General features: G+C 45.5%; 1 protein-coding gene across 1 annotated transcript in view; it reads left to right on the forward strand.

The window, feature by feature from the left end:
- LOC147732881 (protein mono-ADP-ribosyltransferase PARP14-like) overlaps window positions 1-25,496 on the forward strand; it is a 1,341,877-nt gene that overhangs the window by 308,180 nt on the left and 1,008,201 nt on the right. The gene's annotated exons all lie outside the window — the stretch shown is intronic.

Below are 25,496 nucleotides of genomic sequence, written 5' to 3' on the forward strand. Positions count from 1 at the left end.
AGCTGATAAGAGAACCAAGGGTAAATGGTGTCACAGGTAACTTTAGACCATTTGCGACCGTTTTCTCTATTGATAGAGGAGGGAGGGGGCAGGGAAGGGATAGTAATTTCAAAAGGAAGGAGGAAATGGTCAGACCATGTGAGGGGCAGGGCAGAAAGGGAAGTTACGCCAGGATGATTCGTGAATATGAGGTCCAGGGTATGACCAGCTTTGTGTGTTGGGCCCTTAACTAATTCGGACAGAGTTAATCCTTGTAATCCTCCATCAACAGTTCCATGGATTGATTATAATCAACCAGTAGATAATGACCCTGATCTCTATCCTACCATATATTCACAAAAAAGACCTAGACCACTGAGGCATCTGTAAATTATCTATTTAATGTTGTACCATATATTGCAAAACTTTTGCAAATAACTCCTCTATTTTAATTAATGAGGTAGGAGGTACATCCATGTTATGCCATATTTAAAATAATTTGCCCAATCCCTTGAAAAAATGACAGTTGTGAGACAACAAATAACACACACCTATGTGCCAAACTCAGATAGGTAGAAAAAAGTGTGTGTGAGCGAGATGGCGCCTCACGGGCGCACCACCAACGGGAACCTGGCAAGTACTCACCAGGATTGCCCTGATCTCATCATTGGCACCATCAAGCTCCAAAGAAAGAAATGTGTCCAAAAACAAACAAAGCTGTGTTTGTGAGAAAGTGCAGTGTATAGAAACCACAAACAACACAAATCGTGTCAAAAACAAACATATAAAAACCACTAACAACACGGAACTTGGCTTTATTCTGCCTCTTTCGTGTTGGTTGTGGGCTGTAAAAAAGTGAATATGGCTACTACCTATCTAACCACACTCCACTTGCCGACATGTTTCATTGCCATTCACATTTAGGCAATTTCTTCAAGGCATCACAAATTTTTAGGCCACTGCATTGGACATGCGTAATCTTCACAACCTCAATCGACCACCTTGGCGCATACCAGTCTATCCTACCATGCCTTCACCTCCTGATGTAACATAGCTTACCCGGAGTTGATTTCAAGAGCAGCTTCTTACCATGGAGAATCTTTAGAGGAAGATTTCCTGTTTGAGACATTAGATACCACACATAGAACCACGCAAAGCTTGCCTATGTTAAAGGTTATGTTAAGACATACAGATGACATTTTTAAAGACCCAGTACGTGCCTGTGTTGTAACACCTCAAGTCGATAAAAAGTACAAACCGCCACCATATGACCCAATTTATATCAAAGGGCAGCTGGCTTTAGAATCTCTCGTGGTATCAAATGCGTCAAAAAGAGCTAATTCATAAACAGCAGCAGATACACCCCCTAAAGAAGTCTAAATTAATTGACGCATCAGGCAAAAGAATAGCAGCGCAGTCTGCTAACCAGTGGCGCATTGCTAATACACAGGCTCTTTTAGCAAGATATGATGGAGCCCACTAGTATAATATACAGGAAATACTACAGTACCTCCCAGAAGTGCATAGAAACAAGGGACAAGAGCTAGTACAGGAAGGGAAATGAATATCAAATTCTTCAAATCGATGTGCACTAGATGCAGCTGACACTGCAGCACAAGGAATTAATACCAGCATTCTCCTCTGTAGGCATTCATGGCTTAGGATTTCTGGAAGTTCAACAATCTATTTAAATGTTCCTTTTGAAATGGAACACCTTTTTGGACCTCAAGTAGATGTGTCACTTGAGAAAATGAAGAAAGACACAGGTGGCGAAATCTATGGGAGCCTTGCAGTCACCATCTAGCCGAGGCTCCTTTCCTCGCTCATTTTATAGAGGAGGATCCAAAACCAATACCTCAGATCCCAATACTTACTCTTATAAAACAAAGACGCTTCCCTCTTCCCCAATGGGTTTCTATACGGGAGGCTACAGAGGGAACAACTTCAAAGGTACCACTCCCTCTCCCAATAAGCAGGGACTTGCCTACCATTCCCCTCGATCATATTACACCTGTTGGGGGAAGACTACAGCACTTTCTTCCTATTTAGCAAGCAATAACCACAGACAAATGGGTATTAGACATTAACCAACATGGTTATTTCCTAGAACTCGCCAGCAATCCCCCCAATATTCCAACTCTCAATCATCGGATGTCATTTCAACACTCAGAGCTACTCACTACAAGAGGTACAAGCCCTATTAGAAAAAGGAGCTATAGAACCTGTTCCAATACAATATCAAAGGTTAGGAGTATATTCACTGTATTTCCTGATTCCAAAAAAGGACAGGTCTCTAAGACCAATATTGGATTTAAGACCACTAAAACTGTACATACTATCAGAGAACTTTCATATGGTCACTCTCCAACAAGTGCTTCCAGTGATACACCAAGGCGACTTTGTCTACCCTAGACCTAAAGGACGCATGCTTTCATATTCATATTCATCCAGCGCATTGCAAATACCTCGGGTTAGTGTTAGCATAAAAGCATTACCAATTCAAGGTACTTCTATTTGGAGTGACTACTGCAACCACAGTATTAACAAAATGTCTGGCGGTAGTAGCAGCTCATCTAAAAAGACAACAAATTCATGTCTTCAAATACCTGGACGATTGGCTCATCACAGCCAAAACACAGAGAAAGTGTTTACAACACACTCAGTCTACAATAAACCTTAGGATTCACAGTAAATGCATGAAAATCCAATCTTCCACCCTTATAACTGCAATCATATCTAGGAGCAACTCTCAACACTCGTACAGCTCTAGCTTCTACTAATGCATATAGATCTTACTGCAGTTTCAGTTAAACCAGCACCTACAAGTGAAAACTTTCATGCAGTTGTTAGGAATAATGACATCATGCATTCGCATAGTGCATCATGCAAGATTACACATGCACCCACTGCAAGAATGTCTAGCGCAACAGTGCAGTCAAGCACAGGGTCAATTAACAGGTCTAGTGTTAGACAGCCGCACTCATCGCTCTCTGCAGTGGCGGAGCACACAAATCCTGTAAAAAGAGCGGCTGTTCATCTACTCTATTCTACAAGTTGTACTATCAGCAGACGCATCTCTCACAGGCTGGGGTGCCCATCTCCAGCATATGACAATTCAAGGTTTATGGGACACCAACTACAGAAGTCTCCATGTCAATTACTTGGAACTTCTAGCAGTTCAGTTAGCACTAAAAGTGTTTCAGCCTCACCTAGTTGGCAAAGTTGTGTTAGTCTGCATGGACAATATGACCACTATGTACAAAAACAGGGGGGGGGGGAGGACAATTTCTACAATTGTCAAGCCTCTCTCAGACCGTTTGGCGATACATCCCAAAATTCATCTTCTGGCAGAACACCTTCGAGGGATAAACCGTCAGTTTGCTGACGTTCTCAGCAAGATGCAGCTACAAATACACAAATGGGAAATTCATTCCCAGGTTCTTCTCCATACTTCCAGAAATGGGGTTTCTCACAAATAGACCTCTTTGCCACAGCACAGAACTCAAAATGCCCAAACTACACCTCCAGATTTCCCCACTATCTATCCTAAGGCAATGCCCAATGAATGAACTTGTCAGGGAAATTTGCTTACTCTTTTCCGACTCTCCCACTCCTTCCATTTCTGGTTCAGAAACTTGGGCCGACATCACTCACAATGATTCTAGTGGCTCCCACGTGGGCTAGTCAAACGTCGTTCACCACATTACTAGAACTGTCAGCAGTTCCACACCTAAAGCTACACCTCACATCCCGCCTTCTCACACAGAACCATAGAGAAATCAGACATCCAAACCCTGAGTAGCTCAACCTAGCGAACTGGCTCCTGAAGTCCTAGAGTTTGGATATCGAAATCTACCACCAGATTGTATGACAATCCTTGAAGTAAGGAAACTTACCACTAGGACATGTTATGCAGCAAAGTGGAAACAATTTGCTATTTATTGTAATAACAATAAAATAGATCTATTAGATACATCTATTCAGAATATTATTTGTTGTCATTTGCATCTGCAACGAGTAGGCTTAGCCTACACATTCATTCAACTACACCTTGCAGCAGTAGCTGCATATTTACAAAACAGACAACGTTTGTCCTTATTCAAAGTCTCAATCATTAAAGCTTTTATGAAAGACCTTGAATAATACCACCCAGAGTGCCACCTGTACCTGTGTGGCATATGGGTTCACCCATTGAACCATTATATAGATGTCAGTTACACTTTCTTTCATGGAAAGTTTCCTTCCTAATTGCCATCACTTCACTCGACCACGTAGGTGATTTATAGGCATTAACATTAGAAGAACCCTTCTTTCAGCTACACAAGTATAGAGTGGTTCTTCAAACAAATCATAAATTCTTACCAAAAGTAGTTTCTGCTTTTTATATTAATCAGTCAGTTATTACCGGTCTTCTTTCCTCAGCATGATTCAGTAGCTGAAAGAGCTCTACACACACTTGATGTTAAAAGAGCACTACAATACTATGTTGACAGGACAACAAGTTTTCGTAAAACAAAACAACTTTTTGTTGTGTTTACTCCAGATTTCTAGGTGGATAGTCAAAGGCCTTCAAACTTGTTATGTTAAAGCTAAAAGAACATATTCTACTTGCAAAATAGAAGCACCTGTGGCCTTTTTTGGTAACATTCCCATAGCTGATATATGTAAAGCAGCTACATTGTCCACACCAAACACACATTTACAAAACATTATTGTGTGGATGTCCTCACACGTCAACAAGCTAATGTAAGGCAGGCAGTGCTAAAGAGACACTTTTCTGACCACTTCAACATCCACTGGTTAGTCACCGCTTTGAAGAGTACTGCTATTTAGTCTATGCAAAGCATGTGTATCTACAGCATACATGCCTCGAACAGATTGTTATTTACCCTTTAAGCATCTGTTCTTGACATGTAGAGCTGTAGACTCGTATGCGCCCTCCCTCCACCCTGGACACCTGTGGGCTCTTGTAACATAATCCATTTGGTGTGGTGTGATTTTGCAGGAATGCATGATAAATTATGTATCTGAATCAGGCACCTATGTCTTTGTAAGCACTTTTCAGTTAACTTCAAGCGAATGTGTGAATTTATATAACTGAAACATAATCATGCCAAATAATTATATTGGCTTTCTGGTGCATAAAAGCCTACAGATTAAAACTCTGCAAATAAACGGTGACCTGCATCCCCATGATTCACTCTTATTTTATGGCAAAATCAGTTGGTTCACTGATGGTGGATACTAATTCTGCATGTTCAATATTATCTATTTGCTCACATTTTTTAAAACTCAAGGAACACAAATTATGCACTTTTCCTTCCTGCCTTTTGTTGTAATCCAGGATCAAATCTATTTAAATGATTCTGTGAACAATTGTAAATGATTAAGCTAATGGATTTAAAATGACAGGACAATTGTATCAAATCATGTAACACATCAAGGGAACCATCAGTCCAAGTGCACATTATGTTCGAGGCATGTGGGCTGCTGAATTCATATCTTAGCATAGATCGCCGCCTAGTGTTGGGTCCTGATGATTGCACCTTGTTGTCTTGGATGAGTCTTCTAAGAATCACGAGATAGGTGACTCCTCCCTTGGACTACAGTGCGCATGGGCATCCACTCCATCCTTAGATTGTTTTTTTCCGCCATTGGGTTCGGATGTTATTTCCTATACTCCAACTTCGGAACCGAAACTAACTACTTTCTAAGGCCAAAAGGCCTTTGAACTCAACAGTATTTTTTTCGCTCGGTACCCCTCGACTCAATTAAACTTTTCATCTTGATCCGGTCGTCGACGCGGGCCGTTGGGCCTTATCGACGCCACGTGCGACTTTCGTCGATGGAAAGGAGTCCATTTGAAAGGTGCCCACAATGCCACTCCAAATTCCTGCATACTGACAAGCATACAGTATGCAACAAGTGTTTGTCACCTGAACACAAAGAAGAAAATTGCCCAGCGTGTGCCCAATTTCGATCCAAGAAAACCATCAGGAATCGACGGGCTGCCAGGCAAGAGATGCAGAAGTCGGCACCAGAACCGGAGAATATCTTCGAGCACGAACAAGATCTCCCCGAAGCCGCCGACTCCGATCTAGAGATAGTCACCGTTGAGGACGAATCGGGCTCCGATGACCAGATCACGCCGGGGCAAACCGTGAGTACTCAGCCCCCCACTCCACTCAGCCCAAAAAAGAAGGCTCAGGTCGAAGCATCGCTGAAAGGCCTTAGCCAAGATCGAGATATTCCTTTGGAGACCCGACCTCTCGGCTCGGCTCCGAAGCCTAAACACGCGCCTTCTGGTAGCCCAGGCCCGAAGAAAGACATCGAGCCAAAAAGAGCTTTCCAGCAAAAGGTCGTCGAACTGAAAAAGCTAGTCGACCCGAAAGGCGCAGAACAAAAGAGGGTGGCCCACCCAAAGGTCATCGACCTGAAGACTAAGGTCGGCGATCCGAAGGGCGTACACCCAAAGAAGGTCGTCGAGCCCAAGAAGCCCTCGCCACCGAAAAACTCATCACCGAAGAGCGTAGTCGAGCCCAAGAAGCCCTCGGAACCGAAAACCTTGGAACCGAAGAAGGTCGTCGAGGCCAAGAAGGTTGTCGATCCTAACAAAAAAGACTATCCTAAGAAAGGTGCCGATCACACAAAAAGACAATCGACCCGAAAAAAAACCTTGCTTCGGACAAAAAACTTATCGAACCAAATGAGCTAGATGCGGGGCTGGTTCACCGTCTGTGGAGCTGCCCCAAACTGGTCGTCTACTGGCGTGAGATAGGCGAGGCGCTCAGGGCATGCACGGGCCACGTCATTCCCTTCAACTGGCCTGAGTACCTTCTGCACCAATTCAAGAGGAGGCCGCAAGATAAGGCTTCGTCCCTTTTTTAGGTCTCGCCCTGGAATTCGCATCCGAAGGATGCGTCCAGGGCGGAGACTTATAGTCGGCTGACACGGGGGAATGAGGGACACAAAACTGTGACGAGCGTGGATTGAGCTGCGTGCACGCGCGTCAACATTCACGCATGCGCACATCACAGCCACACGCATACACAGCACTCACGCATGCGCACATACACACGCATACACAGGCACACCCCCGTCACCTACACGCATACACAGAGACCCCTCCACACACACCAGCCCCTCTCCTCTCGGCTCCACACACACGCACACGCATTTACACTTACACAGACACGCAGGCACCCAGACAGGCAACCCCCCCCCCTCACACACACGCATACACACAGACTCCAGGACACATACACATACACACACACATGCACGCTCACACACATACACAGTCCGCCGCCGCGCGCGCGCACACAGATGCCCCCCGCCCCCCCCAACAAGGCGACGCCCCACTCACCGGCATCCTCAGTGCAGCGGCTCCCACCGGCAGCAAGACTCTTCTTCCCTTCTTCGGCACCGGGGCGCAGGGTAGGCTCCTGCCTGCTCCGGTGCGCCAAACAATCGCGGCTCTTCCGTGGGAGGCGGGGTAGGCTCCCGCCCTCCTACTTCCGGTTGTCCCGCCCGGCCTGCCTGACTTCCTGGTAGAAGACACGGAATGTTCATGGCAAACAGACAGACAAAAAGTGTCTTAAGAATCTTTCGTGCGCCGGTAAAGTCATCGCGGTGCTGACCAGCAGAGGGAATGCACAAGGTAAGCGGCTCGCAAGGAGGTGGTGGGGGTGTGAGGCGAGGGACGTGATCTCGCTTAATTTAGTTTCGAGTAGAGCCCCCTGCCTCCCTCAACCGTGCCCCCTCCCCCGCTTGAAGGGGCCTGTACTATGCCCCTGGTGCCCATTTGGTTTGTATTGTAAGTTCGCAACTCATTATATAACACACGTTAGAGTTGCTCCCTGAGCCTATTCTTCAGGACATTGACACAGTTTAATTCCCTCACAGGTGGCCCGTGTGTGTGTTAATGTGTGTATATGACGTTGCACCTGTAGTTGTGAATGTACGCACGTCTGACTGGCGCGGAGGTGTGCATGCATACGTGTGCATCTATCTCTGGATGCGGGCAAGAGCAGAAATGTCCTCTCTCTATGTGTGCTTCAGTGGCCAGCCACTACTGCCTCTCCAAAGGACTTGCGGATTGCCTTGTGTTGCGATCAAACTCACTTCCGGATTTCAGTAACGCTAGGTGTTACCTGCGCATTATCAGGCAAGGCCTTTCAAGGGATGAGCTCCGGAGCTCATCTTTCTAACAACACGATCCGGCTGGAGCAGCGGGGACGGCTGAGGTGCTGAGAGGACTCGGTGCATCAGAACACTGATGCTGCAATGCAGGTTTTCTCTGAGCACTTACAGTCACTGTCACAACCGGCTTTCGTTTTCACTGTTAACAGCACATATTTCTTTTACAAGTGGGATTAAAGGAGGTAGGCAGAGGACCGTGTTCAACAAAAAGAGGGGACACGTATTGCATGCAATCCTCCAGAATTGGCACCGCTTTTACAATATACGCGCTGCTGTGATTTGAGGCCCTGTTGAACAGCTCCAACATTCACCAGACATCATTTCCTTCATGTAGAGACATGAAGAATGGCGGAGAGGGAGTTTTGAATATGAGGGACTATGTTAATGTAAAAAGGGCATAAAGTACACCCTGCCGTAATTCTGGTGCAGAGTGACTGCAAATCCTCCAGTGAGCCCACACTGAAGGCCAAGATTTGTCTGTGAGATACGGGAGACTCAGGGGCCCTCTTCAAATTCTGCCTGTGGGCCCCCTCCATTTTGCATTGCGTCATAGAGTGTAATGTGCTGTAGGGCACAAGGCGGCTGTCTGCTGCACATGGTACCTTTGTATATTTTCTTGTCTAGAACCAGATATTCCTTAATACTTCCCGGAAAATCTGTTCTTCTCGGAGGAGCTAGTGTGTCACCGAACAGGATGTGACACAGGGGTATCGGAGCTAGGGGAGTCAGAAACGCTAACATCATGGAAGGGCCTTTAATGGTGCAGGTTTGATGATGGAATACCTTTCTGCTCTTACATTATTTAAGGAAATGTGCTCCCTGTGCTTTCCAGTGAGGAGTGTTGAGTGTCCGGTGTAGTACAGAAAAATGGACATGCATCCTCGGATCAGATTGTGGCAGCTAGACATGCAGCAGAAGTTCGTTGTCACTCGCTTCCATTTCTGCACATTCAAGCACCTTGGACCGGAAAACGTACGCTTGTCCCTAATGTAACAAGCGCGAGGCCAGGTGCTGCAGCAACATTACAGTACTCCATTGCCGTGGGCCCAGAGCCATGAACTAGGTTTAAACCTTCTCTAATCTCAGTTCCTTCGTTAATCAGATGCACCGACCAGAGCCGTAGCCTCCATTAGCGCAGCAGGAGCATTGGTGCCGGGGTTCAGAGGCTCTATGTAGACACCCAAACACACACACACGGAGTGACAGTGAGTGCGAAGTGACAGTGAGTGCGGAGTGACAGTGAGTGCAGAGTGACAGTGAGTGCAGAGTGACAGTGAGTGCAGAGTGACAGTGAGTGCAGAGTGCGTGCAGAGTGACAGTGAGTGCAGAGTGACAGTGAGTGCAGAGTGACAGTGAGTGCAGAGTGACAGTGAGTGCAAAGTGACAGTGAGTGCAGAGTGACAGTGAGTGCAGAGTGCGTGCAGAGTGACAGTGAGTGCAGAGTGAGTGCAGAGTGACAGTGAGTGCAGAGTGACAGTGAGTGCAGAGTGACAGTGAGTGCAGAGTGACAGTGAGTGCAGAGTGACAGTGAGTGCGGAGTGACAGTGAGTGCAGAGTGCGTGCAGAAACAGTGAGTGCAGAGTGCGTGCAGAGTGACAGTGAGTGCAGAGTGACAGTGAGTGCAGAGTGACAGTGAGTGCAGAGTGACAGTGAGTGCAGAGTGACAGTGAGTGCAGAGTGCGTGCAGAGTGACAGTGAGTGCAGAGTGACAGTGAGTGCAGAGTGACAGTGAGTGCAGAGTGACAGTGAGTGCAGAGTGCGTGCAGAGTGACAGTGAGTGCAGAGTGACAGTGAGTGCAGAGTGACAGTGAGTGCAGAGTGACAGTGAGTGCAGAGTGACAGTGAGTGCAGAGTGAGTGCAGAGTGACAGTGAGTGCAGAGTGACAGTGAGTGCAGAGTGACAGTGAGTGCAGAGTGACAGTGAGTGCAGAGTGAGTGCAGAGTGACAGTGAGTGCAGAGTGACAGTGAGTGCAGAGTGCGTGCAGAGTGACAGTGAGTGCAGAGTGACAGTGAGTGCAGAGTGACAGTGAGTGCAGAGTGACAGTGAGTGCAGAGTGACAGTGAGTGCAGAGTGACAGTGAGTGCAGAGTGAGTGCAGAGTGACAGTGAGTGCAGAGTGAGTGCAGAGTGACAGTGAGTGCAGAGTGACAGTGAGTGCAGAGTGACAGTGAGTGCAGAGTGACAGTGAGTGCAGAGTGACAGTGAGTGCAGAGTGCGTGCAGAGTGACAGTGCGTGCAGAGTGACAGTGAGTGCAGAGTGACAGTGAGTGCAGAGTGACAGTGAGTGCAGAGTGAGTGCAGAGTGACAGTGAGTGCAGAGTGAGTGCAGAGTGACAGTGAGTGCAGAGTGAGTGCAGAGTGACAGTGAGTGCAGAGTGACAGTGAGTGCAGAGTGACAGTGAGTGCAGAGTGACAGTGAGTGCAGAGTGACAGTGAGTGCAGAGTGACAGTGAGTGCAGAGTGCGTGCAGAGTGACAGTGAGTGCAGAGTGACAGTGAGTGCAGAGTGACAGTGAGTGCAGAGTGACAGTGAGTGCAGAGTGCATGCAGAGTGACAGTGCGTGCAGAGTGACAGTGCGTGCAGAGTGACAGTGCGTGCAGAGTGACAGTGCGTGCAGAGTGACAGTGAGTGCAGAGTGACAGTGAGTACAGTCACTCAGCACCACCACATTATCAGTCAGAACCACCACAGCATCACTCAGAACCACCACAGCACCACTCAGCACCACCACAGCATCACTCAGCATCACTCAGCACCACCACAGCACCACCATAGCACCACTCAGCACCACCACTGCATCACTCAGCATCACCACAGCCCCATTCAGCACCACCACAGCATCACTCAGCACCACCACAGCACAAATATGTTCTCTCAATGTTTCAAGCTTTATTACAAATGTCACAAAAAGATGTTAATATTTCACTTCTGTTCTTGGATTTTGTTACAATAAAATACACTGAACATAATCTTCACAAAAGTTATTTACAAAAGTTTAAGCTATTGCCATTATAAATTACAATCACTTTTATTAAGTATTAAAAAAAATTAAAAGCCATTGTTATTTGTAATATCAATACATCTAAGTCACGTAAATACAAATGTTGCATTACAAATGCTATAGGTGTCACATTTGCGAAAGTTATAACTACTGGCATTGTAAATGACAAAGCTATTAATTTAGCTATTTTCAAAACCAACACATAAATGAACGTTTGGTGAATTTCCATTAAAATATTTGACTTTTTTACTAAGATATTATTATACTGTTTTATGCAAACAAAATTTAGATACTGCATAAATAACTTTAATAAAACATATTTTATATGAAGCTTTTTATGTAAAAAAAATATATAGCATAAAGCAAAAAACAATTGCCATTTACAATGCTAATAGCTCAAACTTAAATAATGCGAGACCTATTGCATTGCAAATGCTTGTTTAGATCTGGGTCTGGTCGTGGCTAAGCGACTGCCAACGAGTTGATGGAAGGCGCTCGAGCCGCCTGCTGTGCAAGCGTGGGTAGCCTCCCTTAAGGCATGGGCGCGATAAGACGGGAATGGATAGCCATAAGACGGGAGGAGACAATCGGGCTTCGGACAGAACCCATGGCGGAAAGGTGGGAGCGCATGCTTAGCGCCTTGCGGCCGCCGGAGGAGGCACACACGCAGGATACTAGAGCGGCATAATCAGCTGCCCCAAATGGTCACGCATGCCGCGGGCTCCTCTACTGTCAGGGCGTGTTGCTGCACTGGGCCTGTCCGGGTCTGGACGCACAAGACTGATATGCATACATGCTCGCACACAATGACACCCATGGGGCGGGACGTCGGGGGGTGGGGGGGGCGGTGGCAGAAGGGGATGAATAACATGATGTGGTTGTGCCGCAATAGTTTGAAAGTTTGAATGTTTGCATTAACAGTTAGATTACTGTCATCTCCATGTATAAGTATACAGTAGTGGGATTCGCCTCATGATTCTGTGATTGTTATTGTGCACAATTGGGCTGGCAGGAAGCAGTGCAACACTCCAGAGGACTCCGGGGCACAACCCTGCGTGTATGTACCGAGCCATAACACACGCGCTGCCCGAATGTGTTAGTGTAAACATGGCCTCAGGACTGTACAACAAGCCGATCTGTGAAATGTTAACAATGCACTGGTGCGCCTGGATTGTCCTGTTAAAATATCTGAATATTGCCCTGCCTTTCGAATACTATAAAAATGCTAATAAAATAGATTTGACAAAAAAAAAACGTATCGAACCAAGAACTCCCGTCGATCCGAAGGCCGTCGTCGACCCTAAAAAGGGCGATGATCCAAAAAAGGACGCTGAAAAGAAAAAAGGCATCGAACCAAAAGAGGTTACCGGCCCCAAATCGGCAGTTGAGCCCAAAGGAGCTTCAACACCAAAGGCCCTCGAGCCAAAGACTCCAAAACAAGTCAATAAACCAAAGCCTTCCACGCCAAAGCAAAGGACTGTCGAGGAAGAACTCTTCCATCCAGATCCGGTGACTGAAGATCAACCAAAATTAAATATAGACCCTAAAACAGGACACATGGTAGTTTACCACCGAAAGACGAGGCCCTTACCACAAGACACTCCTTCTCCTGTTCCTACAAAGAAAAAAGACTTTGGGACATCTCCCTCAAGACCTTTTACTCCTCCTCCTTTTTCTCCTGATATGCCTTTTGTACTTCACTCTCCCACACATTCTGATTACAATGAGGGAGAGGACATGGGGGAAGATCCTCAGTACACTTATGATGAACCAGGGGATCCTGATCCACAAGATGATACATGGGATGACCAAAATGATCCTGACAAAGCGCAACCCATCCCAGACACTTCCCCCATACCCTACAAAACCGTCACCTACAGACAACACTATCATGTTAATCAACCTATAGACAGGGCAGCAAAATATCACAATGTTGACATTCATCCTGACCCTATAGAGGAGGACTTTTTATTTTGACACTTTCCCGACTTGAGAAAAAAATGTCAAAACACTTCCTATGCTTAAAGGGGTCCTAAAGCACGCGCCAGACATATTTAAAGATCCTGCTAGGGCGCGGGTGCTCAATCTGAGGATTGAGAGAAAATATAAGGCTGCCCCAGCAGACCCTACTTATATAAAACAACAGTTGCCTTTAGATTCATTAGTAGTTGCAAATGCTTGTAAAAGGGCCAAATCACAGACAACAGGAGATGCTCCCCCTCCTGATAAAGAATCTAAAATACTAGAAGCCTTAGGGAAAAGGGTAGCTTCACAGGCCGCAAATTCATGGAGATTTGCGAATACACAGGCTCTTCTAGCAAGATACGACAGAGCACGCTACGACGAGCTCGAAGGTCTAATGCAACACCTGCCAGAACCTTTTAAGGCGCAGGCTAACGACCTCATTCAGGAAGGCAAGTTCATTACCAATGCCTCCATCAAATGTGCGCTAGACGCAGCCGATACATCATTTATTATTATTATTATTCTTAATGACATTTGTTAAGCGCATGGTTGCACAAGGAACAGTGCGTCCCTGCGCTGACAATCCCACTAAACATCTCTTCAGCTTAGCTCACGGAGGAGGAGCACTTGGGCCAGGGGAAACTATACTGATTATGTCTTGGGGAAAAGATGGGTTTTCAACCTTTGTCTGAACCTTGTTTCAGACGGTTCCATCCTCAATTCGATGGGTAGGTCATTCCAGCCTTTACAGGCAAGGTGTCTAAAGGACCGTCCTCCCATCCTTGCTCTGTGGATCCGTGGAACTACTAATAGCATGCTGCCCATCGACCTAAGAGGGCGTGAAGGACGATAGATAGGAAGCAAATCCTGGAGATATGAAGGTGCTTTTTTGTGAGCTATGCGATGGGTAATGCACATAGTTTTAAATTTAATTCGTTCCTTTATTGGAAGCCAATGCAGGGAACGCAATGCATGTTTCCCAGAGGCCCTCCTAGGGAGGTTCAGGACAAGCCTGGCAGCTGCATTCTGGACGCGTTGCAACTGCATTAGACCTTTTTTACTGAGTCCACATAGGAGGGAATTCCCATAGTCTAAATGGGAGGTGACCAAGGCATGTACCATTGTTTTTCTGGTGCTGGGAGGCAGTAGGTCCAGGATTTTCCTCAGGACCTTCAAGATGCCATAGCATTTACCGGCAACATTACCCACATGATTAGTGTAGGCTAGATTAGAATCAAGAAGTATGCCGAGGTTTTTGACTGTGTCCACCGGGGCAGGGACAGAGCCCAGTTCTATGGGCCACCAGGCAGATGTCCAGATGGAAGGACAGGGACCAACAATAAGAACTTCCGTCTTATTACCATTGAGGCGGAGATAGTTCTGCTTCATCCACCCATCAAGTGCCACCAAGCAGGCCGAGAATTTCTCAGCATCCACAACTGGATCACGGGACCGGTTGATCACCAGTTGTGTATCGTCTGCATAAGAGACTATGGCAACACCATATGACTCCACCAGTTTGGCAAGGGGTTCCATGTACAGATTGAATAACGTGGGGCTCAAAATCGAGCCCTGTGGAACCCCTTGTCTAAGACATCTTATACTGGATTTGCATGGTGGACAATGCACTTGAAATCTCCTGTTTTTAAGGAAGGAAACCAACCACTCATGGGCAGGCCCGGTTATTCCCTTCTCACTCAGACGGTCCAGTAATACGGAGTGCGATACGGTGTCAAACGCCGCACTTAAGTCCAATAGGACCAGTGCGGCCGTGTGACCCTCATCCGCCCTACACCGCAACAGTTCCGTAGATAGGAGGGCGGTCTCAGTCGAATGTTTGGCTCTGAATCCCGACTGAGACGAGTGGAGGAGCTTATTTTCCTCCACAAAGCTCACCAGCTGTCGGTTAACCAATTTCTCTACTACCTTCGCACAGTAGGGGAGGAGGGAGATTGGTCTAAGGTTGTCAAGTTGTGTTATGCTAATATGGTTTTTTTTTTTTTTCGGGACAACTTGGGGCAGTTTCCAGATGTCCGGAACTAGTCATTCATGGAAGGAAAGAGAGGCCATGTTACCTATGTGCTCCGCTACCTGGGGAAGATGACTGCGAAGAATCCTCGCTGGGACCGCATCTAAGGGAGAGCCAGAGTGAATGTCCGATAAGATGTTAATTAGCTCCTCTGTTTGGGGGACCACAAACTTCCTGAGTTTTTTCATAACCTGTTTTTCACAGTTAGGGTTTGGCGAATTTGTGGGTTCTGTATTAATCTGAAAAGATGCGTAGATCTTTTCTACCTTCCCTATAAAGAAGTCTGCAATCTCATTGCATGACTCTGTCGAGGGGGGGGACTTCCCCTGAACCCGCTAGCGGGGCGGAGAGTTCCTTCAAAAAGAGCTCTTTAGATGTGTTCTCTGAACAGTCAATCCTCTTATTATAGTAGTCTCTTTTAGATTTCCTAATCTGTCTGTGATAAGACCTTAATTCACTCTTGTAGACTTCACGTAGTGAGGGGGCATATTCCACTCTCCATCTACGCTCCAGAGTCTTACATTTCGTTTTGGCGGCTCGCAGCTCAGCGGTAAACCACGGAGCGGATTTCGTGCTCCGAGCCATGGCTTTTTGAGTCCAGGGGGCAACTTTATTCAGTGCACTCTCAACCCATTCATCATACATCCTGCACGCCTCAACCAGGTTGTGGCTGACCTTTGGGGGTTCCTGTCCTAGGGCTTGACTGAAGACATCGTGACTGAATTTCCTCCAGTCCCTGCGCCTAATAGCGGGGGGTTTCTGTATAGGCCCCCTGTTGGGCAATCTTCTAAGTTTAAAAGGGATCAAATAATGATCCGACCACAGGATCTTAATCGGGACGGATACGCTTATATCTTCCCAATTTACAAAGATTGGATCCAGCAAATGCCCTGCTTGATGGGTGGCTCTGTTATCGGCCAACACAAACATAAGAGCTCTAAGCGAATTAATCAGGGATACAGCCTCTCTGCAGTTGACATCATCCAAATGCACGTTGAGGTCTCCTACAATCATGAACTTATTATGGCGTAAAGCAGATTGCGTTAGAGCCTCCAGGAGGCTCTCAATGAACGCGGTCGCCACACCAGGAGGGCGATAGATAAGGTAGCCCTTAATGGTGCAATTAGGGCCAACCGAGATGGAAAATAGTCCAGCTTCACAGTTATTAATGGTAGTCGGTTCAAGAGAACATGGCAGCTCAATTTTATGGACAATAGCTATCCCCCCCCCCTCCCCCCCCCCCCCCCCTCTGACTCCCTCTATTAATTTTGAGAATGTTATAACCGGAGGGAAGGGCCTCTATAATATCAGGGAGGGATTGCTCATCCAACCATGTTTCTGTCAAGAAGACCAAGTCAGGGTTGTCATCTATCAGCATGTCATAAATGTTCAAGCTATGACGTTTCAACGATCGACAGTTCAGTAGTAAGGCAGAAAGTTCGTTACCTTCCTTACTCGTCTCTGAGGATAGTATAGCCGCAACCCTCACACTTCAGAGGCCATTGCTCCACGTGCAGCGTGTGTGCGCATTCCGGCGGCAGCACCTTGCGCAGATGTAGTAACGCCTGCCTCGTATAGGTTGCCATCCCACACCGGTCTGAGGTGGTATGGCCAGGGGGCCGGGCCCTGGGCCGCGTCTGGTCGCGTACGGGCGCAGACGGGCTTGCCTTAGGCGCTCCCGCTGCGCTCGTCCGCTGCGCTTGCGTGGGAGGCACATTTAGGGAGAGGGTGGGCGTGGCCTGTCAGGTGGGCGTGGCCTCGCGTGTGCAGCGATGGCGGCCGTCAAAACAACTGTCCCACGAAGCACGCTAGCTCCGTTGCTTGTGGGGTGCCTGCTTGGCGCTGAGCCTAAATAAGAGCTCAGGGTGAGGTCAGTAAGTATTAAAATCAGTTTCAGCAATTTATACAAAGTTTAAAAACACGAGCAAATAATGCCTCCGGCCAGGTCTATCAATACCAGCCTTCTACTGCGCAGACACGCGTGGCTACGCATATCTGGTTTTAAAAATGAGGTGCAATCCACCATCCTCAACCAACCAGTAAACCAAGTTTTCCTGTTTTGCCCCGCAGTAGACAACATTTTAGATCAAATGAAGAAAGACACTGAAACTGCAAAATCAATGGGGGCACTTCAGTTCCAACAACATCGAGGTTCCTATAGTCGCTCCTCATATAGAAGCGCAGGAAGAGGCAACACATCACAAAGCTCCTCTACCTTCAAATCTAATAACCAGAGCACTTTTAACAAAGGCTCCAATTGAGGAGGTTATAGGGGCAACAATAACAAAGGCAGAGGACGTGGAGGCAATTACACCAGAGCCTTCACTGCCACCTAACAGTGACTTCATCGCACTCCCTCCAGACCACCTAACATCAGTCGGAGGCAGAATCAACCAGTTCCTACTTGTCTGGAACGCAATTACCACAGACAGGTGGGTGAGACAAATTATCCAGTATGGTTATTGCCTGGAACTCACTTCTACTCCACCCAACATACCACCCAAACACCGGCCTATGTCCAAAGAACACATAGCATTGTTACAACAAGAGGTCCAATCCATGCTACAAAAGGGCGCCATAGAGCCAGTCCCTTTTCAACACCAAGGAACAGGAGTATACTCTCTATACTTCCTAATTCCCAAAAAGGACGGGTCGCTCAGACCCATACTAGACCGTAGACCTCTAAACCAATACATACTGTCAGAGCACTTCCATATGATAACTCTACAACAGGTAATCCCGTTACTTCAGCACGTGACTTGCTTGCCACATTAGACCTCAAAGATGCATACTTTCACATACCTATACATCCAGCTCACAGGAAATATCTCAGGTTCACAATAGAAGGTCAACACTATCAGTTCAGAGTTCTCCCTTTTGGAGTAACTACAGCCCAAGAGTGTTCACAAAATGTCTAGCCGTAGTGGCAGCACACCTCAGGAGGCAACACATTCACGTGTTTCCATACCTCGACAATTGGCTCATAAAAGCCAAATCGTAAGCTAATGTGCAAGCCATACGTCTCAAACACTCCAGCTGCTGCACATTCTGGGTTTTTCCATAAATTACCCAAAATCTCATCTACAACCTTCCCACATACAACAATATCTGGGAGCTACCATAGATACATCAGTAGCAAAGGCATATCCAAATCCAGTCAGGATAGCCAACATGCAGACTCTAATTCAAAAGTTTCAGCCACAACACTCCTTACCAACTCGAGTGTTCATGCAACTCATAGGCATGATGGCCTCCTGCATATTCATTGTCCCTAATGCCAAACTTCAAGTGTGTCCATTACAAGAATGCCTAGCACGGCAGTGGAACCAAGCTCAAGGACAACTAAAAGACCTAGTTTTGGTAGAGAGTCGCGCTTCCAACTCTCTGCAGTGGTGGAACCCACAAAACCTTTCCAAGAGGCGACTGTTCCAAGAGCCAGTTCCACAAATAGTATTAACAGCGGACGCATCACTGACAGGTTGGGGAGCCCACCTACATCAATGCACAGTCCAAGGACTCTGGACAGTCAAGCAAAAGACACTGCATATCAACCACTTAGAGTTGCTAGTAATATTTCTGGCACTGAAAGCATTCCAAAAATACGTATACAACAAAGCTGTGTTGATTTGGATGGACAACATGACAGCCATGTATTACATCCCGAAACAGGGAGGGACTCACTCTCTACAGCTTTCTCACCTAGCGTAGAGCATATGGAGGTGGGCAATTCCAAAGACATTTTTCTCCTAGCAGAACACCTGCCAGGGAAAGACAATCAAATAGCGGATCTGCTAAGCAGACACAGCCAACCAGTACACGAATGGGAGATTCACCCTCAAGCGCTCCAACTATTCTTTCAAAAATGGGGGCATCCAGAGATAGATCTGTTTGCCACAAGCGAAAACTCAAAATGCCAGTACTTTGCTGCCAGGTTCCCACATCCGTTGTCACAGGGCAATGCGATATAGATGAACTGGTCCGGCAGATTTGCGTACGCTTTACCACCAGCCCCACTGATTCCGCTAGTGTCACGCAAACTACGTCAGCAGTCACTGACAATGATCCTGGTTGCTCCAACATGGGCGAGACAACCATGGTACACAACATTCCTAGAACCCTCCGTGGTTCCACATCAAAGACTGCGTCTGTCGCCACATCTTCTAACTCAGAACCATGGAGAAATCAGGCACCCAGATCCAAATCAACTGAAACTAGCGATCTGGCTCCTGAAGTCTTAGAATTTGGATATCTCAACTTGCCTCCTGATTGTATGAACATTATCAAAGAGGCAAGACGACCAACTACTAGAGCATGCTATGCAGCCAAATGGAAAAGATTTGTAATGTATTCCAATAATAGCCAAATCAATCCATTAGACGCTTCCATACAAAACAGTATTTGTTACCTGTTGCATCTACAAAGATGCAATTTAGCATACACTTCTATAAGACTACATCTTGCAGCTATAGCAGCATACCTCCAAAACAGACACCTGTCTCTGTTCAGAGTTCCACCAATCAAAGCTTTCATGGAAGAGCTTAAAAGGATAATCCCTCCAAAGCATCCACCTTCACCAATCTGGAACTTAAATATAGTACTTACCAGACTTATGGGACATCCTTTTGAACCACTCCACTCATGTGTATTGCAATTTCTAACATGGAAGGTGACATTTTTAATTGCCATCACTTCACTCAGACGAGTAAGTGAGTTACAGGCTCTAACAATTCAGGAACATTTCATGCAAATACATGCCAATAAAGTAGTACTACGTACTAACCCGAAGTTCCTGCCAAAGGTCATATCCACTTTCCATATCAATCAGTCCTTAGAATGGCCCGTTTTCCTCCAAAACAAGCAGTCAGTAGCTAAGAGAGCCTTACATACACTAGATGTAAGAAGAGCTCTATTATATTATGTTGACAGAACTAAACCAGTAAGGAAAACAAAGCAACTGTTCGTCGCTTTTTCACCACAACACAAATGTAACCCCATCTCAAAATCAGGAATAGCCAGATGGATAGTTAAATGCATCCAAATATGCTACCACAAAGCTAAACGCACTCAAACAGTTCCCCTAAGAGCACACTCTATGCGCAAAATGAGGGCATCCATGGCTTTCCTAGGAAACATTCCACTAGAAGACATCGGTAGAGCATCTACATGGTCTACCATACACACTTTCACTAAACACTATTGTGTAGATGTGCAATCAAAGCAGCAAGCTGCTTTAGGCCAAGCTGTCCTCAAAACTCTTTTTCAAACTGCTGCAGCTGGGGCAGACGTCCACCGCTAGAGAAGATACTGCTATACAGTCTATGCTAAGATATGAATTCAGCAGCCCACATGCCTCAAACGGAAAATGCTACTTACCTGTATGCATCTGTTCTTGGCATGTAGGGCTGCTGACATTCATATCGCCCACCCTCCTCCCCGGGGCCTGCCGCAGCTACAGGATTTTCTTTACATGGCCATATTTTACTTTTCTATGCTCCATCTTTGCCACAATGGCCAAAAACAATCTAAAGATGGAGTGGATGCCCATGCGCACTGTAGTCCAAGGGAGGAGTCACCTATCCCGTGATACTTCGAAGACTCTTCCAAGACAGCAAGGTGCAATCATCCGGACCCAACACTAGGAGGTGATCTATGCTAAGATATGAATGTCAGCAGCCCTGCATGCCAAGAACAGATGCATACTGGTAAGTAGCATTTTCCTTCCTGTTTTTTTTTTGATTTTGCTATTTTAAATTGGAACCTTGGAAAGCTATGAAAGTGTTCTGAATGTGCATTGGGTGTTTTGTATACCTGTCTACCTAATTTTAAGATAAACTTGAGAATCTTTTTGATAATTTAGGAGAAAGTGAGTTTCGCTCAAAGGGTTCCTAAAAATAGTATGACACCTCCTTAAGAACGTTTTCAGTCACTGACTGGCAATAAACTGTATCTTGACTTCTTGCATGAGACTTTCAAGAAACTAAAGGCTTGCATGGTATGGCACATATATCATTAAGTATTTCAATACTCAGTCAAAATGAGATGTATGTACTCCGGCCAATTTCATGATGTTGCAAAATGTAAACCTAAAGATCTGTCAAGAATTGATGTATTAGAAGTGCAAAGTGTAATTAGGGTGATGTTAGCAATGGTGTTAATATTGTTTTCCTTGGAGGTAATAGGCAAATTAGTCCGGGGAGAAGCCCATAATTGGGCAGATTACTCCAAGGAGAAGCCCATATTTTAAGATTCAGATTGGTCTTCTTTGAGTTTTTTTTTTACCTTAAGTGCCTGTTGTAAATAATCTTGACATTCCTACTGTTCAAAAAGCGAGCAATTGTAGTGAACCAAACAAATTGGGAAGGAAAAAAAAGCTAAGAAGTTGCCCAATGCGAGTCAGCCTTCTGCCTGTCCGTTTAAAAAGTATTGCTTGTTGATAGTAAGAAAAGAGTCCTTATTAAGAGAGGGAACAGAAAAAAAGATTTTACAATAAAGAAAAATGTGCTGAAAGAAATTTGAATGTGGTGAATAGCCAAATTAGTGGCTATATGTGAACTTTCATTCTTTCTGTTGCTTTTTACTAAAATAGGAGTCATCCCCATTTTAAGTTCGACCCCTGGTTGACATCTTCATCAAGGCTGGTATTTTCTAATTCATGCCTTATTTTTGGTCGACTTCTGGTGTCTCTGAAACTAGATAATACTTACTTCTTTTCTTCAGGGCCTGTAATAAAACATTCTTTTTTGTGTGAAATATTTTCTCTCTCTGTTCAGGAGATCCTTCCCACTAACAAATTGTGATAATCAACTAATCATAGAACATAAAATGTGGTACTAGCTGAGCACTCCTCGGTGAATACTGACATGACCTCTTCTTGGTGAACATTGATAAGACATTTAAAAACATGGTGTATCCAGTAGGTTTTAGCTCCATCTATCTGATTATGCAAGTTATACATGTTTGTGTCTGTGGCCCATGTTCTGTTATATTTGAGATTCATTGCAGACATATCGGATATTTCTTTTTATAATAAATATTATGGCAAACAATGGATAGTTCATTTTTCCTCAAACAAAAACCCTAATCATATGGAATAATGGTGTATGTGAATACTGATGTTTAAAGCTGCTACATAAATACTTAGCCCCTGTATTGAGACCTTTTCTAAAATAGGACAGTCAGTTATCTTTGCGAACCACTGTGACTTTGCCCAAACACCTGCTGCAGATGTCGAATGAGGTTCTTGATGTATCTAGACCCATTGAATGGATGCTTTTTGCACCACTGGTAACTAAGCTAGAAAGTTGTAACCTAAAAAAATCTGTTGAGTTTGCATCCAGAACAAGTGCCACTGAACAAGAGAGCCAGACATATTACAGAAATTCTTTTCTATATTGTATGTTTCTCTTATATATGCCTGATTAACTTGTATGTTGACAGACATAGGATGACTTTGGCCATTGGGCTCAATGTTATTTGAAAATGAAACAAGTAGCATGTCAAACCAATAAATACATATTTTAGCACCTATTGTTTTTTTAATGTCGAGCCTGACAAAGCGTTTGCGCTGATCTGGCCAGACCTTAAGAAGGGCTTCAAAAAATGCTACCCAAAAAATGTGCCGGCTACAGCTTGCAGTGCATGTGCGTGGGCGCCCGCTTGAGCAGATATGCCTTATGGAATTTCTCATGCTTATTAAGGCTCCTTTTCTCCTTGCATTCTCCCCTCCCTTTTAGCCCATCCCTTTGAAGCGCTGCTTGCATTTCCCTCCACCCCCTTTTTTTTCGTCACTTTAATTCTGGGTCCTTGGCTCCTCGCATTCCCACCCTCCCTTCTCGCCCAGCCCTTTGATGCTCTGCTGGCTTCTCCCGCCTCCCTTTTCATTAGTTGCATTTGCCTGTACTTCACACTAGGCATTTAATCCAAATTGCTGAGACTTATGCTGCTCAGCTTGCGGATCCTTTTTTTTCCCGTGTGTTTTATTTTGGCTCCTCTGCTCCTTGCATTCCCCCTCCCTTTTTTGTCAGTTTCTGTTAACATAATTTCTTTATTTAGATAATAAAAGCATATCTTTAAAAGATTCTTCCAGCACATTAAGTACAATTTTACAGGTTAATAAGAGTTAGAAGAAAACAAAATAAAATTTGGCCTTCTAATCTGTGCTTGCTGCAACGTGTCAGATTTAAAAATTAGCACTCCCGGACAATGTTGATGAGGTTAAAATACATATCATTCTACACAGTTATCAGCAAGGTATTAGCCATTTCCAATTTTTCTAAAAGACTGTAAGCTTACTGAACGAATTTGGCCAATTTTATATTTAAAACAGTGTTCTCTAAGGACAGAGCAGCAATAATGGCGTGCCTACAAGTCCGCACTCCCAGCCTGTTCCATTCTGGCCTGAGTAGGCTTCTGCGTTGGAGGATAAAGAAAGGGCATATGCAAAGCACGTGCAAAAAAGTTTCATTTGCTGCCCCACACCCTCTACACATTAGATCGACCCTTTTTCGACGCCATACTGGGAGATTTTGAAGGAAACGCCAGCCTCCTAGTCTGAGGGCGATCAGGCATCGCTTTAGATGATAAGAAAATGTTGTCAAAAGGTAATTGGCCGGGGATAGTCGTTTATAAGAGATGGCTACTGCCCAGGCATGACTGCGTTTCGCAAAAGAGCTTTGTCCATGATCAGTGATTTCAATCTTATACCTTTTTTAATTGTATTTTTGAAAACCGTCTGGCTTGGATAAAGAGCCCAGAGATCCGCAGCAGACATTTGTTGAATGTGGTCATTTAGGAGGCGGCTGAATGATCCCCCCGGATTGCTCACACTGATTTCGTTCCAAACTAGGAATTCCAAGGTACCACGTTCTGTCTGTCTTAATTTGTGGGTCAGGTTAAGATATGAGCCAACGTTTGAGGCTTCATAGTTAATTAAGCCCAGCTCTAGTCTGACCTGTGCTGGCGAGGAAGAACTCGGCAGGTGAAGCAATTTCTTATAGAGTTTAGTTGTTAGTTTATTTAAGGTATTGTTCATTTTACCCTTAAAGATCTCTATGCCATACGAAAGTGTGGGCCTGATCTTTGCTCTGAGCACTTCCAGTAAAGGCAAGACAGTGGGGCCTGAGAGTCTCCTTGATAGCTCAGCCAAGGATACCATTAACGCTGTAGCCTTGGCTGCAATCACAGTGTTCTGTTTGGTGAAACTGCCCCTGGAGTCCAAATGGACCCCTAAGTATTTGTAAGATTGGCCGATTGAGAGGTTTTCTTTATCTATTGTCCAGCCTCCTCCACTGTAGCGTTTTTTACCAAACGGAACAACCATGGTTTTTTTCATGTTGATTTCTAGCTGGTTGTTGGCCGTGTATTGCATTAAGGCATTAAGGAGTCTTTGTAGCCCCACTCTGGTGAGACTGAACAGTGCCAAGTCGTCGGCATATAAGAGATTGCATAATGCCGTACCTCCTACTTTTGGTGGATGGCTGATTACCTTCTCTAGAGAGCTTGATAGGTCAGCAATAAATAGGTTGACGAGGAGGGGGGCCAGCACGCATCCCTGTTTGACACCACGAAAGGTCGAGATTTTCCAGGAGAGATGCGAGCCAGACCCTAACTTCACTCGAACCCATGTATTGGAATAAAGCAGAATGATTGGATTCAGGATATTGTCTGGGATTCCCCACTGCCTCAATTTTTGCCACAGAGCAGCCCTGGGCACCCTGTCAAATGCTGCTTTGAAGTCGACAAAGCAAAAAATCGGCCTGGAGTTTGTAAGGGCTTTGTCAATGATGGTGGAGATTGTCAATAAGTTTGTCATTGTACCTGATTTGGCAATGAACCCTGTTTGATTCCGAGGAATCAGATTGTTGTCCTTTGCCCATTGTCTGAGATCCTCCAAAATGAGGCCTGCAAAGTGCTTTGCCTCTATATCCAGCAGGGCGATTAATCTGTAATTGTTCGGGTTGCCTCGTGCTCCAGCTTTATAAACGGGATGGATGATGGCACCTCTCCAAGAATCCGGAATTGTTTGAGAGCTCAAGGTGTAATTAAAGAGATTTGATTGCACCGTGGACCAGAAAGGGACATCGGACTTGAATAGCCTTTGTGGCAGGCCATTCGGGCCCGGTGCTCCGTCTTGTCTCCCTTTCATCAGTGCTTTAACTACTCTTTCTTCAGACAATTCATCGGGTGAGGTAAGCCCCTGCATTGAATCGGGTGGGAGATTCGATGCTTTGCCCGTGCCAGTGTCAGAAACCCAAGTTAATCCTGGGCGGTCAGGGTGATCTTGTGCCTGGAAATGCTCTGTTAAGTATGTGATCCAGTCT

The sequence above is a fragment of the Lissotriton vulgaris genome, chromosome 2_1, assembly GCF_964263255.1.
Source record: "Lissotriton vulgaris chromosome 2_1, aLisVul1.2, whole genome shotgun sequence".
Lineage (NCBI taxonomy): Eukaryota > Metazoa > Chordata > Amphibia > Caudata > Salamandridae > Lissotriton > Lissotriton vulgaris.